The sequence below is a fragment of the Palaemon carinicauda genome, chromosome 28, assembly GCF_036898095.1.
Source record: "Palaemon carinicauda isolate YSFRI2023 chromosome 28, ASM3689809v2, whole genome shotgun sequence".
Classification (NCBI taxonomy): domain Eukaryota; kingdom Metazoa; phylum Arthropoda; class Malacostraca; order Decapoda; family Palaemonidae; genus Palaemon; species Palaemon carinicauda.
This window is the reverse complement of record NC_090752.1, coordinates 45,457,388-45,477,869: the sequence shown is the minus strand read 5'-3', so window position 1 is coordinate 45,477,869 and position 20,482 is coordinate 45,457,388. Positions and strand designations below refer to the sequence as shown.

The 20,482-nt window shown below is 44.9% G+C and overlaps 1 long non-coding RNA gene across 1 annotated transcript in view; it reads right to left on the bottom strand.

The window, feature by feature from the left end:
* The window catches only part of LOC137621554 (uncharacterized), a 59,418-nt gene extending 39,764 nt beyond the window's left edge, over positions 1-19,654 (bottom strand). Inside the window, exons 1-2 of the long non-coding RNA XR_011040253.1 lie at positions 19,585-19,654; positions 3,667-3,720 (exon numbers count right to left, since the gene is read on the bottom strand). This is a non-coding gene — a long non-coding RNA (uncharacterized lncRNA). The remainder of the gene's footprint in view (positions 1-3,666; positions 3,721-19,584) is intronic.
* Positions 19,655-20,482: the final 828 nt, after the last annotated feature.

Sequence of the window (20,482 nt, the reverse complement as noted above, 5' to 3'; positions counted from 1 at the left end):
GCTGGCAGAGAGAACCCCTCGAATTTAGGATCCCAGACTGCTGGGTTCTGGGTTTTCGCCACGAACGAAGGGACGAACTTGAAAGAGATCTCTCTCCACCCCTTCGAATGAGAGACGTCATAAGACAGCCCATGGATCTCACCTACCCTTTTCGCCGAGCCGCAGAGGCCAAGGCCAACAAAAAGACCGTCTTGAGAGTGAGATCCCTGTCTACGATATCCTTCATTGGTTAGAACGGGGGGCTACTTAACATCTTCAGGACCCTTGCCAGGTCCCACTGAGGCACCCTAACAGTTTGAGGGGGGCAGGACTGTTCAAAACTCCTGACAAGCATAGAGATGTGTCTAGAGGAGCCCAGGTCGATGCCCTTCAGAAGGAAGACTTGACCCAAGGCTGCTCGTACTCCTTTTATGGCTGGGACTGACATCCCTATCTCGTCTCTGAGATATACTAGAAAGTCTGGGATATCTGGGACTGAGGCCCACGAGGAAGAAGGGGCTTCTCTCCTCGTCAGGTTAGGCGGGGCCTGAGAAGTAGAGGGCCCGTCTGATGCTGATCTCTTGTAGGAGGGCCTCCTTACCAGTTGAGGCCTGGGAGCGTTCACTTCCTTTCGTTTAGCCACCTTCTCCATAATCTCTTCTAGCTCTTTCAAGGGGAACAAGGAGTCACCCCACACAGGAAGGCTCCTCATGGCCCTCGCCTCCCTGTCTGGGACCTTCCGGGAAAGCTTCGCCAGAATAGTGTCCCTTTTGCGAAGAACCCAATTCGCTGAAAGGGCAAGGGACTGATACGTAAGGAACTTCAGGGTCTTGCCCCCGGAGATGATAAGTTCCCTCAGGAGGTTTTGCTGCTCCGGGTCCGTTAAGTCATATGTGGCTTGAACACCTACCAGTGTGGAAGCCCACCAGTCCAACCAAGAAGAGACGTGCACCAAGTCTTTCGACATCTCCTCCATCATCGCAGCCTCCAACTGCAAAAAGCAAATCGGGGATGAAGAGGCTCTGTCCTCCGGGGCACCCTGTCCCAGAACGTCGAGGGTAGGCTCCACCTTGCAGGCTCCCGGTCGTTTTCCCTCTGGCACATAGAACCTACTCTGTGTCTTGAGCCCATGGAGCAACTTCGAGGAGCTCTGCATTTTGGGAGCTTCAGCATTGCCTGCCACAACTCTATCAACATGAGCCCGTCCCAGGACGAGATCTTGGGCCACAGGCAGGGCCAGGGAGGTTTTCTGTTGGACGGGTGCCTGCATCAAGCAGGTCAGGCTGGACCTCCAGTAGTCCTCATCGGTTGGGACCGGTTCCTCAATCCGATGATGCCTTCGAATCAGGCCTATAACCTTCCGATAGGCCGAGTCCTTGGTCGGGGAACCTTCTCTACCGTCAGCAGTACCTTCCGCCTGATCCCGAGGAGCAGCGTCACCGGGCACTCCCACCGGGCACTTCGGTTCTGGAACAACAGGCACTCCCCTGCGGTGGTACCGGTCTTCCCCGGCGGGAACCTCCGCACCAGGTTCGGGGGTCAGAACTGGCATCACCGTGCCGGCGAGGACTACCGTTCGTGTATTCTCTCTGGGGGACGAGGATGTGGATCCCGTGGGCTGACCCGACGGAGGGAACCGTTCCTTTAAGTCCGAGGGCCGAACCAGCTGTGCTGATTCGGCCACGCTGCCCGTACGGAAGCACGGTTCCCCCCGCTGGGCGGGGTGAACCGGAAGCTTCGCGGCCTTACGCCTGCCTGAAGCGGCCTTCTCGCATTTCTCCCTGCGAGGGTCATATCTGCGTCTGGAGGATGGCCTTCTCGGCGAGAAATCCCTGGACTGCCGGTCCGGGGAACGCTGCAACTCAGACTTACGGGGAACGAAGACCCAATCACCATCGGGGGACCTACTCCTCATGAACTTCCTCCGTGGAGAGCGGGACCGTTTTCTACTGAACCTCGAACGGGATCTTGAGCGGAAACGCCTGCTCCTGGACCGCTCCCTCCGTTGCCGATGTCTCCTCTTCTGAAGAGAACGAAGCCCCACCATCTGAAGAGCCTGACGAAACTGTACCACCCGAACGACGGGCAGAAGCGGGGACTACGGAGGGCTTCGCAACCTGCTGCGTACCAGAGGTCGAGGGTTGTAGGAAGGTCTCTGGAACCGCCGTCAGAGGAGCTGGAAAAGAGGTTTGGCGTACTACACTAGGGAACCAGGTATCCAGCCCCTCTTCCATCCGCATTGGGGACCTACCTGGCGTTTTAGGGAGCCTCCACCCGAAGGGCTCACTTACCGTTGAGTCCAACTTACCCCGGGCGTCACCAGCCGCTGAAGAACCTGAAACACAGGCCCACGAAGCGGGCGAAGAAACAGGCACAATATTACTACACCACAAGGGGTCGTCGGAGGAAACGTGCCCCCCCAAGCACAAGGGCAGAGTCTCCAGAACCCCCAGACACAGCACTACCAGGCCCCCCACTAGCCTGAGAAGACCCAGCAACCCCCACTTCACACACAGACTCCTGGGGAAGGGCCCTCGGCTCTTTCCCCGCAACGGACTTACCTCATCCCCTACTCTGGGTAGGGGAAGTCGAGACAGAAGCCCCGTCGGACCGTCCACTGGGTGACGGTAACGGTGAAGAGATGCTAGATTTCCTGGGCAAACGTTTCGACGACTTCTTCTTCTTAGTGCCGTAACGCACCCACTGAATCTCACTCCAACTAACACACTCAATAAACGTATCCGATGGCGAGCACATCCTGCCCCTACAGGAAGAGCAAAGGGAGTGAGGGTCTACTTCGGGCTTGGAAAGGAATGCTCCACACGACTTTCCGGCTCTAGGCCCAGGACAACGGCGGATCTGCTCCATCGCACACAACCACAAGGCACAGGAACGAAGGGAATCAACAAGGAATACACTTGGAAAGCACAAGGAAGGGCGGTGAACACGCAAGAACACAAGGGATAAGCACAGAGATACCACACGGGACACACGAGTCAGACACAAAGGGTCGTAAGAGACGAGAGCGGCGTGATGGTATCACGTCGCGACCAGAGAACTTACTGGCTAACGGGACCCAAGCTGACGCCGACCTAGCTCAAGGCTACCCTCGGGGCGCGTTCTCTCACTCCCGGGTTAACCCTCCATAGAAAACGGGTGTAGGGTATACTACACAAAACTCTGGTCGGTAGAGAGGAGATTACAGGTAACTCCTAAGAAAGTAGTTCTCGGTAAATATTTGTGTTGGAACAATCATGTTTTAAATGTGAATGTTGGTTCATCAAGAAAAGCACAGAATAAAATGAAAAGAGAGGTTGTTGAAGAGGGTTTGGTTTGTATTTGTGTAGGAACAAAGTTAATACCACAAATGAAATACTAAATTCTTTGCTGAAGCAATTCCCAATAAAGTTACCACTGTTAAAGTTGTAACAAAATCGTGAATAGGATGTTAATGTGAGTCTTATAAACAACAGCTTATATTCTACTTCAGTGACCAGCTACCTCAACAAAAAAAACTGTCATCCAATAAAGTGTACGTTACTTAACGTTTGAACACGCATAAAAAAAGAAAACCTATCGTTTACAATATCTTTTGTTGGAAACTCCTGGAGCTGATTTATAGGGGCTAAACATTGCGTGTTCAAACAACATTAGAAACAGATTAGAACAGGTGAGGTTAAGCCTTACCTTGAATTGTCATTAGTAATGTCACGGCGCCTTTGTGGGTGGGAAGCTTGGTCTCTTAAAAGGAAGAACGCAAAATTTTTAGTTTTTTGAAGGCAAGGTTATTGTTGTGTTGGCTTTGGATACAAAGCAATATGAATATCAGGGATATGTTCATAGAAATAAGAAATATGGTCAGACTAAATAGATGCCATTTATGAATGGATCAACTTTTACATAAGCAGTCAAAATTTAGCAGAATGTGAAATAATACAGTCCCTGAAAATATGCACATATACGAGAAAAAGACATACAGTAAATGTATTTGCATTAGTACTGTAAAGGAGTATGCTAACTTGTAAGCTTTCTCCAGTAACCTAGTTCTGCAAGCATAATAATGTAATGGTACTGGTACCACAAAGAAATTATTAGAAATTTCAAAGAAAACATACACTACATCTGATGATGCACTAACGAATCTTCTCGAACGCATACGTTTCTAGATTGAGACATTGATTTTCTTTCTAATCATGAACACTCAGCCATTATTATATTTGCATTGTATATGAATGCTCACATTTAAAGGAACAATATAAGTTTTAAGGGATTGTAGATACATTTGAGCAGGTTTTAAGTACTTTGTCATATACGGTACCTTCAGTACATGTCCTGGAAGAAATTAACAACGTAGGGTGAGGTATTAATGTATATGAGTTGTAAAAAATTAAGGAAGAATTCACAGTTAAGTCCTGGGACAGCAACCTAGTGAAAGATACAGTGGAACCTCAACATACTATTGTTCCAACACCCGACGTAAAATTCGATCAGATTTTCGTCTCGACACCCGAAGTCATGCTCCAACATCCAACGTAGATCATACAAGTAGAATTTTCTCGAAGCGTCGGTCGTAGTTTCTTGTTTACGCCAGTAGACGGCAGCACGTCGGAGGAACACCGTTAAGCGTCGCATCGGTCAGTTCTCTGTTCTCGTGCGCATCGTGTGGTTGTCCTCTGTTCGGTCCGTTATTAACAGTGTTTATTACTGTATCTTCCTATTCTCACATTTCTTTTTTGATTATATGTATAATCATGGGTCCTAAGAAGCTTAGTTTCGGTACAGGTAGTAGTAGTGGTGAGAAAAGGAAGAAGGCAATGCTTTCATTAGAATTGAAGCATGAAATTATAGAAAAACATGAGCGCGGTGTGCGTGTGAGTGATCTGGCTACACAATATGGCTGGAATATGTTGACGATCATCAAGCAGAAGGCAGTCATTAAAGCAGTCAAACCTTCGAAGGGGATCACCATTATTTCAAAACGCCGTAGCCCTACCCTGGAAGAGATGGAACGCCTTTTGTTTATATGGATAAAGGACAAAGAGATTGTTGGCGATACAATTACTGAAACAATCATTTGTGAGAAGGCCAGCGCTATCTACTGTGACTTGAAGGCGGAGGGCTCTGGGGGTGATGCAGGGGAGAGTTCAACCGATCCTACAACGGAGGAATTCAAGGCGTCTCGCGGTTGGTTTGAGAAATTCAAGAGAGAGACTGGGATTCATTCAGTTGTTCGGAACGGAGAGGCTTCAAGTTCGGACACCAAGGCTGCTAACGATTTTGTTAAGAAATTTGAAAAGATCGTAGAGGATGAAGGCTACGTAGAGCAGCAAGTTTTCAATTGTAATGAAACCAGTCTGTTTTGGAAAAAGATGCCTAGTCGAACATATATTACCGCCGAAGAGAAGAAAATGCCTGTACATAAGCTTATGAAGGATCGGTGGACTCTTGCCCTATGTGCCAACGCACACGAGGAATGCAAAATAAAGCCATTATTGGTTTATCATTCCAAAAAACCTAGGGCATTTAAGGCACATAGAGTCAATAAGGACACTGCATGTTTTCTGGCATGCTAATTCTAAGACTTGGGTTACTAGGCATTTTTTGTTGAATGGGTAAACCAAGTTTTCGGCCCTGCTGTCAAGAAGTACCTTCAGGAGAGGAATTTGCCTTTAAAGTGCTTACTTTGCTTGGATAATGCTCCCTGCTCACCCCCCAGGACTCGAAGATGATATCATCGACCAGTTCAAGTTTATCAGAGTCCTGTATCTTCCACCGAACACCACCCCTATCCTCCAACCCATGGACCAACAAGTCATCTCTAATTTTAAGAAACTCTACACCAAGCACTTATTTAAGCAGTGCATCAATGTCACGCAAACCACCAACTTAACCTTGCATGAATTTTGGAGGAGCCATTTCAATATCGTGCACTGCTTGAAGATCATAGATCAGGCTTGGGAGGGAGTAACTCGACAGACACTGAATTTAGCTTGGAAGAAGCTTTGGCCTGGTGCTATTTCTCCCAGAGATTTTGAAGGTTCTGGCCACAAGCCTGAGCCTATGCTTGCCGTAGAGGAAGACGTAGAAGAGATCGTATCTCTTGGCAAGTCCATGGGTCTGGAGGTCGATGAAGATGACATCACCGAACTCGTCGAGGAGCATCATGAAGAGCTCACCCAGAGGAACTCAAGGAGCTACATGCACTGCAGCATGATGAGTTCCAAGCGCAGTTGAGTTGGAGGACATCGAGGAGGTAGAACACATCTTAAGTTCGGCTGAAATAAAAGATGTTAGCATATCATCAATACGTGGTGCATTTCATTGACAAGTATCACCCATAGACTCTTCAGGTTTGCCGTGTAGTTTCGCAATTCGATGATGTCTGTTTAACCCATTTCAGAAAAATTCTGAAAAGCCGTACCAAGCAACTTTCTCTCGATAGTTTCTTTAAAAAATCTACAAGGTGGTCTAGTGACTGTGATGAAGAGAAAAAGTGAAGCAAAGAAAACTAGGATTGAATTGAGTGAAAGTGATGAAAATTAAAAATCAAAAAGAAAAAAATGTATATAAAAAAAATATAAAATATAAAAATTAAAAAATAATAAATAAGCTAAGTTAGGTTAAAGTTCACGTAGTGTAAGTTAGAGTAAGTTACGTTATCGCAGTCACCATCTCTACCTCCTCGCCAACCGTCAGTCTCCTGCTGCGTAGCAATTCCTACACCTGCGTTAGCCAGTCTCTAAGGTAAAGTGACAATAAAAAACCCTCTTTTATTTATTATTTCTTTATTATTATTCTTTTTTAATTGTATTATTGTTATGTGTAATTATGTGTAGTAATTTATTAAGGAGTTATTCATAGGTTTTTGGGCTGTGGAACGATTTATACAAATCACACTGTATTCTTATGGGAATATTTGCCCCAACATAAGATTGTTTTTTTTACCTAAGAGGTTCCACTGTACTCTTGACGAGTCAAATGAAAGAATAAGTTGAAGCATAATATGAGGTATTGACATGTCTAACCAATTCATGAGAGGACTTGAAGCCCTTTTGAGTCATTGCCAGTTCTTTCTGATCATTTTAAAGCACACCCTGCTTGACCACTTTAGGCTGGGGTCACACATCTGCAACGAAGATCTGTGACTTTCTTTATCCAAGAAATGGCGGAAAGTCCAGTGATTGATGGATAGAGTTTTGTCGTTTTATGTCGGAAAGACCTGTCGAATGCTTCTTGCTAGATTTCCGCTCGCTTATTTTGGGACCAGAGCGATTGATGTAGTGAGTGTGCAAGAGTTGAACTGCGTTCATCATGGCTATTAAGTCTACATTGCCGGATGTTTTGTAATGTACCTAAATTGTTCGAATGCCATAAGAAATAAAAAATGTCTAAATTAATTTTACTTATATTCTTCATTCATACTGATCTTTTAAATTCTTTTCATTAAGCATGATAATCTTGATATTGTTATTTATATGGATTTCACACATTATTTAATATTTTTTTATTTACCTCATTCCCATTAATGCTTTTTATCTATTCACATCTATTTTCTATTTAAATAATTCACAGTGACTTAAGTTTTATTTATTTATGTTCGTTTTCTATATTGACTTCATTCGTAGTGATCATTTAACATTTTTTTTTTTTATTAATTTATTTTTTATTTAGGACATTCGTAATGATGTGACATTTTATTTACTGGGCATGGTCTTGTTTGTGGTGACAGCAACGGAGTGGAACAAGCCGCAAACTTGGCAGAGCACTTCTCTGCCCCTGTTTTTAAGCAAGCTGGAAACATCACAGGGTCGTGATGCTGTGGCCCCATGTTGTAGGCTCAATATACTCACTATAGTCCATTTCTTTTAGCGAGTCATATTTGCACCGACTCGCAACGGTGCCCTTTTAGCTCGGAAAAGTTTCCTGGTCGCTGATTGGTTAGAATTATCTTGTCCAACCAATCAGCGATCAGGAAACTTTTCCGAGCTAAAAGGGCACTGCTGCGAGTCGGTGCAAATATGACTCGCTAAAAGAAAAGGACTATAGATATTACAATTTCATCATTCATTCCTACAATTGTTGCAAAGAAACCATTGCATATTTGTAATGAGGTATGATTTGCTATGGACTCTGCTGCTTAGTTTTGCATAATTAGTAGCAAATGAGTCGCGCAGCTGAAGATCACCAAAATTTTGAACATTTCAAAATGTTCACAGCATGGTTCTGACTAGGTCAATCGGGCGTTGCAACAGGTTGAGCAACCCTCCCGGAATATTCTGCGCATATTTGAGGTGGAATCGTTGTAGAATGGTGATACAGAAAAACAGCTATTTTCTAACATTGCAGCAAGTCGCAGAACTTAGCTGCAGATGCCTGGTGCCCTACCTGGTGCCCTAGGGTGGAAAAACTCTTGTCCTAACAACTGACAGCCATTGCCAACTCTCGCATAATTAACCCACTGCCTAATATTGTCTTTACTTTGTTTCTATCACAATATAGTTGTTCCTATCTATTAATATTGTATAACACTTGCTGATACTGTAGTGAATATTACTGTCATATACTACTGTACTATTACTACAGTAAAGCTTAACTGTAATGTAAGTGTTCGCCGTTTTCGTTTGGACGACTTGACTCCTTGTACACAGTCTTCATTAAAAATAAACAACATTACTGTAATTCTGTACTGTACAATATGTACACAGTACAACTCCAGAGTAACTAAGTGTACTGTGTATATATTTTATACATCCACTAACCCTTTTCATAAAAAGTTCTACGCAGCAATCTTGAAACATGGTGCAACTCCTGATAGTCGCCTCTACAGTAACCCAGTAATAATAATTATCTCATCTTCTACTTCAATGGATTAAAAAATTATAAAAGTATCGTTAGTTACGTTATAATCATTGCGTAAACGCATGCAGCCAAAATAACAAACAAACAAAAAACAGTAGTTTTGCTTGTATTTCAATCATCGTACAATTTTTTTCTACTTAGATAGTACTGTAGTTTGGAAGGCTTGATTTAACAACAAAAAATATGTTGAATATAATCATATACTGTAGTTGTGTGTTTAAGTAAAATAAAGATAAAAATTAATTTTTTCTGTACAATAACCATTCGTTTTGGTTAACTAGGATTGTTTACATCTTTATCTTTTCTTCTCACTAAAAATGGGTTTTCTAAATTTGCCTCTAGTTTCCTTAACTTCCTTACAAATCTGATGCAAAGTTATTTTTATAATTTCATTGTATCTTCGGCATGTTTGACTGCTTGATCGATTTCAAACTCAACAGTTTCATTTTCCTTTTCCGATCTAAAAAACTGATAATACTGTATGCCACTTGTCGTTCTTCATGACGAAGGACATAATGCGGGGAACTCTCCATGGTGTTTAAAGCAACTTACTTCCGTTAATGAATACGGAAGCTAAATCCAAACATTTTATGTGATTTTGACTAAGGGCTAACCCAACTGACCCAAGCAAAGTAGCAGCAATATGTATGCCAAATTTCCAAGTTTGTCATTTTCCTTCCTTACTCCTAGTGAAATGGAAGCTGCCGGATTAAGAAGATTCGGCAATACCACAAATGTGAACAGAGTCTGCCAACAAATTGGTTTTACTACAGTAAAGGATTCTTTGATTAATACAAACTGGTGCAATTTGAGACACATTGCATGGAAGAAAGGCAAGGCAACACCGTATAATTAAGGGGTTTACAGTAATCCCTCGCTACTTCGCAGTTTGACTATCTCGGACTTGGTGCATCGCAGGTTTTTTTGTCGAAAAATTACAATTAAAAAATACCGCTGTATTGCAGAAAGCAGCCATGTTTCATCTTGATGTGCAAAAGAAACAGCTTCCTGGGCTGCTAGACAAGGAGAGCAGCTTGCTCTTATACCCACTGGAAGTCAAACAAGGCAAGTGATTGGTTACCACCGTGAAATCGACAAATCAGAGCTCGACTGGATGTATCCCGTGAGCTGATTGGCTGCGCATCATCGCCTCCTTACTCAGCATCTCCCCTTGGTGTATCCTGCCGCTCCGCCAGTCTCTCGTTCACGCTGTACTGTACTCTTACAAGTGTCTCGCTTTTGTAGTGTTCTGTGATTCATTCAACTTTTGTAAAGCTATTAAAATGCCTGCTAAGCACTGTGACCCTATGAAAGATTCCTCTTGTCAGCCAAAGAGGAGGAAGATGATGACAATTACCGAAAAGGTAAAATTTTTAGATTTGTTGAAGGACGGCAGAAGTTATGCCGCTGTGGCACGTCATTATAGAGTGAATAAACCTGCCATGCGCTATATGACAAACTTATACAGCTTGTAATTTTCCTAACATACAAACCCGAATTCTTTACTATAGGAGATATTCTAGCGTGAGCTGGAAAATACGGCAGAAAACCTTAACAAGGTCGTTAACCACCGGGCCGGTAGTTATCCACCTGTTAGTGGTGGGGGACTGGTGGTCGGTAGCTACTGAATACCTTCAATCGGATTCTAGCTAGGACTAATTTTAGGGGGCGGTGACGGAGGAAAGATTTGTGTAAAGAATTTGGGTTTGTATGTTAAGAAAAATACATACTGTTGTAAGTTCATCAATTGTTCCTACACTTCATACAAACCCTCATTCTTTACTATAGGAGACTTAGTCTTGAGGTCAGGGTGGTCGAGGAGTTCCCTATTCCTAGGGAAGATAGTCCTCAGACTAGACTCTTTTGACGAAAAAATCTCCTGTTAAACTTTTCTTTGTAGATCCCCATAATCTAAGCACGACTGAAAGTTTGTAATTACGTGGAAACAAATGTTTCAGGATGAAAAGGGTCGGGAACATTTGACTCGGACCATTTCATATTTAGGTTTCCCCCGACCTTGAAAAGGGGAACCCTCGTGACAATGAGTACAACTTATACCCTGTGAGAGGAGTCAGATGAGTTTCATACCTTATTTCCATTGGTGAGTCCAGCTGAAACTGGTTACAGACTAGGATACCCAGATGGAAGGAAGAAGGAAGCGCAGAAGATAGATGGATGTCCTTCTAACAACCTAGTGTAACACAGAATCCTCGACCAATGGCTACTGTCCCCTGAAAGGGCGTAAAGTAGCTACAACACCTGTTGACCTGCCACAATAGGCCCTATAGAAAAGGTTTAGAAGCCTATGTGTCACATCGGAGTGGTGAATGTAGATTGGCGTTTCCAGACTCCACCTCTTAATTAAGACTTGGGAGACTGAAAAATTTTTCTTACAATGCCAGTGAGGCAGCCACTCCCCTAACTTGATGGGCTTTGGGTTGAGCTGCCTCTGGGTCTCCGTGAATGGCTCTCGCAATAACTTTCTTGAGCCAGAAAGAGATGGTGTTGCAAGAGATTCTCTTCTTTACCTTGTTGGTACTGAGGAAGAGATGACGGAGGCGTGGTCTGAAAGGTCTGGTGCGCTTCAGGTATTTCCTTAGCGCCCTGACTGGGCACAGTAGCAATTGGTCAGTATCCTGTGTTACCTTATTGAGGCTGGAAAATTTAAATTCTCTAAACCTCTAATCGGCCGATGAAGAGTTTTGGCCACACAGCCGGGTACGAAGTTGAGCGAGACTTCCCCTCATCCCCTAGAATGGGTGACTTCGTAGGATAGACCATGTAGTTCACCAACCCTTTTTGCCGAAGCCAGAGCTACTAGGAAGAAGGTCTCAAGGGTTAGGAAGTAGTCAGAGGTCCTATTTAAGGGCTCATAGGGTGGACCCTTCAAGGAACGTAAGACCAGGGACACGTCCTAAGGTGGTGGTCTAATCTCAACTGGGGGGCAAGATCTCTCAAAACCTCGAATCAATGTGATATCTTCTGAGGTGGAAAGGTCAACCCCTCTCGGTCTAAAGATGAGGCTTAAGGCTGAACGATAGCCTTTAATTGCCGAGACAAAGTTTTTCCATCCTGAAGTACAAAAGGAAGTCTGCCACTAATGGAAGAGAGGGATCGAGTGGACACAGGCCTCGCCCTCTACACCAAGCTGCAAACACACTCCATCTTGCTTGGTAGAGATTTGTGATAGATTGGCGCAGGTGCCTGGACATGTGCTCAGCCACCTTCCCTGAAAAGCCTCTGCTTCTGAGGAGTGACTGGACAGCCTTCAGGCATGAAGCTCCAGGAAGGGAATTCTCCCGTGGGGGACACCACTGTGTGGCTGCGTCAGCAGAAGGGGTTCTGGAGGCTGAAACCTTGAAACTTGAACCAGCAGGGAAAGAAGGTCTGCGTACCATTCTCTGCTTGGCCATGCCGGAGCTATTAGTGTTAGCTTGCAGTTCCGGGAGGTCCTGAGTTTGTTGATCACCCTTCTGAGCAGGCAAAAGGGTGGAAAGGCATATGCGTCCAGGTTATCCCAAGAATGTTGAAGGGCGTCCTGGATCGCTGCCTGATGGTCTGGAACTGGAGACCCGTAGCGGGGAAGTTTCGCATTCAGAGAAGTGGCGAACAGGTCTATTATGGGGAAACACCACAAAGCTATTACTGTCTTCGCTACTCGAGGATCCAAAGACCATTCGCCACTCAACACTTGGTGATGCCTGCTCAGTTGATCCGCCACGATGTTTCCCCGGCCCGGAATAAACATGGCCGTGAGAGAAATGTTGTGACCTTACGCCCACTGGCAAATCTGGACCGCTGGCAGACAGAGGTCTCTTGCTAGAGTACCCCCTTGCTTGCTGATGTACGAGACGGCTGTGGAGTTGTCGCTCATCAGCACCTCCTCTCGTCCTTGTAGATCTTTTACAAAGTATTTTAGGCCTTTCCAGACTGCTAATAATTCCAGGTGATTTATATGGAGAGTTTGTTCTTTCGGGGACCAAACTCCTGATGCTAATTTCGGGCTTAGGTGGGAACCCCAGCCCCGTAGCGATGCGTCTGAAAAGTTTTAACTTCGGACTGGGGCTTTGAAGGGGAATGCCGTTTTGGGTATTCTCTCTGGTTGACCAACAATGAAGATCTTGTATCACCAGAGCTGGAACCTCCACTGACAAGAATGGGGAATTGATCTTTTGAGACCAATGGGTCTTCAGATGCCAAAGGAGACTTCTCATTCTTGATCTTCCGCCTGGAACTAGTTTTTTCAGGGAGGAAAGATGGCCCAGAATTCCCTGCCACGACTTGGCTGTAGGAGGCCGTGGAGACAAGAGTTGGGCGATGGATTGTTCCACTCTCCGTAGTCTGTCTTCCGAAGATAACACCCTCCCTACCTGGGTGTTGATGGACATACCCATTGAGTTTAAGACTTGGGTTGGAATCAAGCAAGACTTCTCTGCGTTTACAAGGATCCCCAGGTCCTTGCAAAGGTCCAGAAGTCTTCTCAGGTGATCCAGAGCTAGCTCCCTGGACGAGGCCAGGAGTAGCCAATCGTCTAGGTACCTTAGCAGACATATCCCATGCTTGTGAGCCCATGAGGAAACGAGTTCGAAAACCCTCATAAAAACCTGTGGGGCTGTCGAGAGGCCGAAGCATAGGACTTTGAACTAGAGGATTAGACCCTGAACCAGAAAGCGCAGGAATTTCCAATATGTGCGATGGACCGGCACTTGGAAATATGCGTCTTTTAAGTCCACAGATGCCATAAAGTCTCCTGGACACACCGCTTGGGTCACGGAGGCTGCTGTCTCCATTTTAAATCGAGTTTGCTTCACAAACTGATTCAAGGTAGAGAGATCGATCACTGGTCTCCAACCTCCCGAGGCTTTTTCTACCAGAAAGAGGCGGCTGAAAAACCCCGGGGAGGTGTTGGAGACCTCTTGTATGGCGCCTTTTAGAGGCATGCCGTTTCCCGGGATCCCGAGGGACCTGGGAGGACGAGATCGGGGGAGGAATTAGAGGAGGAGGAGAGCCTATGAAGGGGATGCGGTAACCCCAACAAAGTACCTTGATGGTCCATTGCATGGCCCCCATAGCCTTCCACCTCCTCCAACTCCCCCGCAAGCACCCCCTACGCACTGTGAGGGGGGAGCCGTGACCCTATTTCTGTCTAGGGTTCCTTCCTCTGCCTTTAGCCTTGGGAGGAGCCGACTTTCCTCTGCCCATAGGTTTGGCTATAAAAGAGGGGCGACTGAGGCTCTTGGCTGGGAGTGGAGTTGCGGTTATGGTTTTGGGTTGTGAAGTTGGCTGCTGTTGCATTGTGCGAAGGGAGGCAGCCCTTTGCATCGCGGTGTCCTGCGTCTCTTTCCTCCAAGTATCTAAGGCAGAGGAAACTGCCTGTTTAGAAAAGAGGAGAGGTTGCATAAGGTCCGAGTTTCTCAAATCTGACTTCTCGGCCTTACCGATGCTCCTATGAAGTCTGGAAAATACTGATTCCCTCCTTTTGAGGATCCAATTGCTCCACGTGGTTGCAGTTGTAGCAGTTAGGAAGTCCATTGTCTTAGCCCAGCAGCTAGGACTTCCTGTAGGGACTGCATGGAGTTTTGGTTTGATAGAACTTCGTGACTCGCTAGGTAGCCGACTGTGCCTGACCACGTGTCAAACCAGGATAATGCCTCCAGAAGGGACATTGATGCTGCTTCCATTGCCGAGGCTTCTGTGGCAGTGAAGGAAACTGGGAGAGAAGAGTCTCTCTCTGAAGAACAGCCAGATGTGAGCCTTACTGTGAGGGGATCCAGGGTCAGAGGAGAAGGGTTGGCGTCTCTAACCTTGTAAAAGCGTTTTTGCCTCAAAAATGGGAATTGTAGAAGTTTATGGGATCCTTGAGACTTCAAGGAACCCGTTTCCCCCGAGACTGCCTGCAGTGTGAATAGACCAGGGAAGTTTGATTCTGGTCTTAGGGTTTGGTGGAGGACGACATAGTCTGTCTAAAGCTGGAGCATCGGTATGTCGAGGCGACAGACGTAGATCGCCGAGGCCTGAGATATTACACATAGTTCTTAGAGCCCTCAGATAGGAGGACTCTAAGTCCTTTGATGGTTGCTCTTCCGAGAAATCTTCCGGTCGCGCTAATTCCTCGCAGGGAAGGGCGATAGAAGTCTGAGTGTCTGGAGGTAACGGCGAAGTAGGATACTCCATTGCAGTTGTTCCAAGGAGGATACTCCATTGTAGTTGTTCCAAGGGAAGGCTGAGCGCTGGCTAATGGCGCTGCGAGCGCCCGACCTTGCCTGGAAGTCGATGGTCTAGGCATAGGTGACCGAATTATCGGTACTGTCTTAGTAAGAGGTTGCATTAATCGGCGGTCTGGCCTTTTCCCTCTGTTCTCAACCGAGGAGAAGAAGGGTTGAACTCCTGCGTCTTCTTCTGAGGTTCTCGTGAGGCTTGTATTCCGTAACTCGTTAGGGAGCACGGGAACCGGAGCTGTCCTGTCTGAAACACGACGGCGAGGTGAATGACCCCGCGCGGATATGCCCAGAGATTTGCGCCGTCGGGAGGTTGAAGGACGGGAGCGCTCTCTCTCTCTGCTGATACGTAGCGATGGTGAGAAGTGCTCTTTCTCCCTTTCCTTGAGCGATCTGAGCTCCTCAAACTAATATGTGAAGGAGAGGGATCGCGCTCAGAGTGCGCTTTTCCCTTGTCCGCTCTCCGGGTGTGATTAGATGAAAAATCGTGGGAAGAGCTTCTCCAACGGGAGCGCTTATTATGCTTAGGAGAGAACTCTTGTGACGAAGAGCGAGAACGTATCGTAGCGCTCTATTTCTTCAAGCGCCTAGATGATCCCTCGCGAGAGGAAGTCGATTGCGAGGCAGAACGATGACGCAAGGAAGCGCTCTTCTCATGTTTGTGACGAGAGGGCTTATAGTCTCTCGGCGAGACATTTCGTGAAGAGATAGAAGGTGAGGAAGAGCGAGAACGATAATGTCTCTTCCTATGTCGCCTGTCTCTCCGACGATAACGTCTGGGCGAAGGAGAGCGAGCTCTCCTTTTCCTCTTTTCTCTCTCCCTCCTAGCCTCCGAGGAGGAGGAGGTACTCCGATGTTTGCGCTTGCGACGTTGTAGTTTCGTAGAAGCGCAAGTGAGGTACGAAGTAGGCGCCGCTGGAACTCAAGTTAATATATCTGCTGAAACTTCTGCGTGCGCTGACTGAGTTGAGGGGAGGTAGGCGAGGTCCGAAACTCCCGAGGGCTCCAAAACAGAAGGGACCTGAGGTAAAACTGTGCCCGCGAGGAACTGGTTCCACACTTCCTCCGAAGGAGAACCAGGAAGTCCAAGGGCAGGCCATACCGCTCATACGTGATCTGAAATGGAAGCCTAAATAGAGTCATTCCCGGTGGCGGAAAAAATTGTCCCACTGGGAGGGGCAACGTGATCTGCCTGACCAAAGGGAATGGGGCTTAAGTCAATGGTGTCGCTCTTTCTTGACTTCCCCCCCAGAGGATGGACGCAAGGAAGAGTCTGAAGGGAGAGATCGAGAGGCCGAAGAAGAGGCCCGAGACTCCTTACCTTTCGACGGCGAACCTGGGGGTAACGAATCCTTTCTGGATTTCTTCTTCTTTCTCTTCACGAACTTTTCCCACTTAGAGGGCAACCATTCTCTACATACTTGGCAGGGGGAGCCTTCAGAACACCTATGACCTCTGCACGATGGGCATAGGGAATGAGGATCCATCTCTGGTGGTGACATGAATGTGCCACAAGATTTCTGGGAACCCCAGGACACTTCCTCATAACAGAGGACATCACATCTAACGAAGAAAAAGAAAGTGTTAATCAAAAACACAATAAAGAAAGGCTAGTCTGCCAGTCAAACAAGAGCAGGAGCAGCTGTGTTACCACTGCGACGGCTAGAATTCGATTGAAGGTATTCAGTAGCTACCGACCGGCAGTCCCCCACCACTAACAGGTAGATAACTACCAGCCCGGTTGTTAACGACCTTGTTAAGGTTTTCTGCCGTATTTTCCAGCTCGCACTAGAATATCTCCTATAGTAAAGAATGAGGGTTTGTATCAAGTGTAGGAACAAATAAAGAAAGATGAAGTGAACATCCGCAGAACTGCGACAATGATAACATTTAACATTAACAAAGAAGCGAAACGTGGAAACGCCGCATAATAAGCAAATTGTTAAGATGGAAGCTGCATTAGCCTTGTGGACTGCAGATTGTAGGAAAAAAAATGTGAGTTTGGATCCTAATATGATAAGGACAAAGGCCAAGTCTCTCTTAGATCAAACCTTGCCCAATGACGACAAAGAGAAAGCAGCTAAGGAAGATGATGCTGACGAACCACAGCATACCAGCACTATGACGAGTGATTCTCCGCCTCGAGGACGAGGCTTTACAGCCAGCAAACTCTGGTTCGACAAGTTTCAAAAGCGATACGGCCTCAAAAGCGTGCCTTTGTATGGCGAGGCTCCCTCTGCCGACACCGGTGCTGCCCGTCGTTACATGGAGGCTGAATTTTCAAAAATGATCAAGGATGGCCAGTACCTCCCCAAACAAGTTTTCAACATGGACGAGACAGGTCTTTTTTGAAGAGAATGCCATTACGTACATTTCTCTTCAAGGACCAAGTCACACTCATCATGTGTGGTAATGCTACAGGCTTTATGATTAAGCCAGGCCTTATTTATACGGCAAAAAATCCACGGGCCTTGAAGAATAAAAATGAGGCTATGCTCCCCATCTATTGAATGAATGACGCAAAGGCCTGGATAACTAAAGCCCTCACAGCCAACTGGTTTGTCCCTGAGGTAAAGCTGTATGTTGCTGAGAAGGGCCTCCCTTTCAAGGTCCTTCTCTTGATGGACTGTGCAGGAGGCCATGTAACAGACCTGCAGTATAATGGGGTGCAGGTTTCTGCCCCCTAAAACCACAGTGCTTATACAGCCACTGGATGAAGGGGTCATTTGTGCATTTGAGGCACTCTCCACTCGTGCCACGATGGAGGGCCTCATACGGCAGTGCCACCAAAGAAGGCTTCACCTTGAAAAAGTTCTGGCGAAAGTACAAAATTGCGTCATGTTCGACTAACTTGCAGCAAGCATTGCAAGAAATGCAAACAGAAATCATCAGTTCTAGTTAGAAGAAATTATGGCCTGCTGCTGTTCATGATTACGCAGGCTTCACTCCTGACAAAATCCATCACTCAGCAGTGGAGAGGGAGGCGACACTGGCCCGCATAATTAAGGATGAAGAATTTGCTGACATGACGGAGGAAATGTGGAATATGGCAAGGGCATTGCAACGCTTTACACAAGAAGTCGATGAGAGCATGGTTCAAGCTGTCGAGTTTTGCATCCATGTTGATGGGGGTTATTTTGCAACAAAAGAAAAAGCAACGACAGAAACTACCCGTCACCATGTTCTTAAAAAAGTTTAAAAAGCCAGCTACAGCATCAGCGCCTCCAGCAGAAGAGCCTTCACGTAAACCTCAACCCTCTACAAGTGGAGTGGGAGCCTCTGTGCCTCTCTCACAAGCAGATGACCACGACCCAGCGCCGATATCTGATGATGATGAGGTGCTTCCAGAACTGCTTTAAAGGCCTCATTATACCTGTGCAGTAATTCCATCATCATCATTCATCGAACTGTACAGGTCTGTCATTGTCATCGCCTTTATCGTTGTCATTTGCGGCGTTGTCGTCCTCATTACAGCTGAAGATACTACTGCCATTAGTGAGTGTTAGAACACCATAATATCGTGTGTGTGTGTGTGTGTGTGTAATAATTAAAAACTGTAGATTTAAGTAAAATATAAAAAGTGAGTTAAAAGTATACTTGTTGATTTATGTAAAATATGCGTGTGTATGTAGTATACATTACAGGACTTTACTATAATGATTTTATACTTTAAATACAATAGATTTAAGCATAACATACTGTACATATACTATATATAAAGCATATAAACACATACAGTAATTCAACTATCCTTGTACCCCACACATACAAAAATTACGGGGGAGGGGCCCAATCCTACTTCGCGGATTTTCACCTATCTCGGGGGTAACTGGTCCCCATTTACCGCGATAAACGAGGGATCACTGTATATTTAAGTCTTAAGTTTTTAAGGATACAAAAAAATTCAAACACTCAGAGGAATTGTTCAAACAGTTGTATTTTCTTTAAAAATTATAAAAATTATCTAAAAAAAAGTTACATGATATTGGACAAAAAAAAAAAAATTGTTCGACACCTGTGCTCACTTCAATCAAGAGTTTTACACCTTATTTCGCTCAGCACAGAGGTATAGGTACTGGGAATTAATTCAAAATATGGAAATTACAAATACAGTACTGTATTGTGGCTATGAACAGAGGAGGAGATAAAAAGGAATAACACTGTGTAATGACTTAAAATAATGAAAACATAATGAACATTACTCAATTCTGTAATCTACTTAGCGCAGGCAACGTAATAAACCTAAGTGGAACATATACAATTGTTGAGCTAGTATAAACATTAGAGAAGCAAAACTACATAAAAAGCATACTACTGTATACTCAAAGGATGAGAAACTAAACCTAAAAGACTGTACAGTTTCACTAACTGGGTTTCATGTGTCTCATCCAAGAATTTTAAGGTTATTACACATTAATCCAATGGATCTTCAAGACATAATATCTTACGTCTTAATACCTGCACTTAAATTTGGCTTTGCTTTATAGGCTACTCTAAAGTTAAAAATTACACAGGGTACAGTATTTACCTTAAGGGTAAATACAGCGGCGTGATGCCCCCGGTCTATCTACTCTTGATTTCTGAAATGACAAAAAGAATACCAACTTGTAATTAAAAAAACAAATGGCTAACACTTAAAACAAATTTATTCACAAATTATTTTGATCCCTAAAGATTAAGAGGCTGACAGTCCAACTAAACACTTTTATACTGCATATATTCCATGCTTTCAATTATGAAATAAACTGATAGTGTTCTGTGTAAAATTTGAAAGAACCTCAAAAACATAAGCTTAAAACTCTTTAGTAAAATTGAAAATATTGTACAGTAATGTTTTGACGTCTATATGAACTAAAATCCTAAATGAACAAAACATTTACAAATAAAAATTACAATTTCCCATTTGTTTTATAACTGAAAGTTGAAAATTCCAAAACAAAAACAACCTTGAAAAATACTAACAATTTTGTCTGGGGATAACCTCGACAACAATCAAATCAGGCCTAATCACACGCATCTCTTCCCCATTCTGACATGAAGCCTCAAAATCTTGAAGGAATACAACACAATACACCGTACCAAAAGAATGTACATAGAAATATGCACAAAAAGATCAAGTTTTTAAGATCCCTCAACACTGACATTGATTTGACAATGCAGGAGTAGGCTGAAGCTAGAATTTATAATACATTTGATTCCAATGTGATCACTCACGCAGAAGTACTGGTTCTTACAGTTTAATAAAGTCTATGAACTTCCAATTTAAGCATCAGCCCACACCAATTTAGTTTAATAAAGTCTATGAACTTCCAATTTAAGCATCAGCCCACACCAATCTACACCTGCCGGACCATTTCCTCTGTCGTCAGTCTCAGTATGTGATCACATCAAAACCTTACTCCATACTGATACAAATACCATAGGTT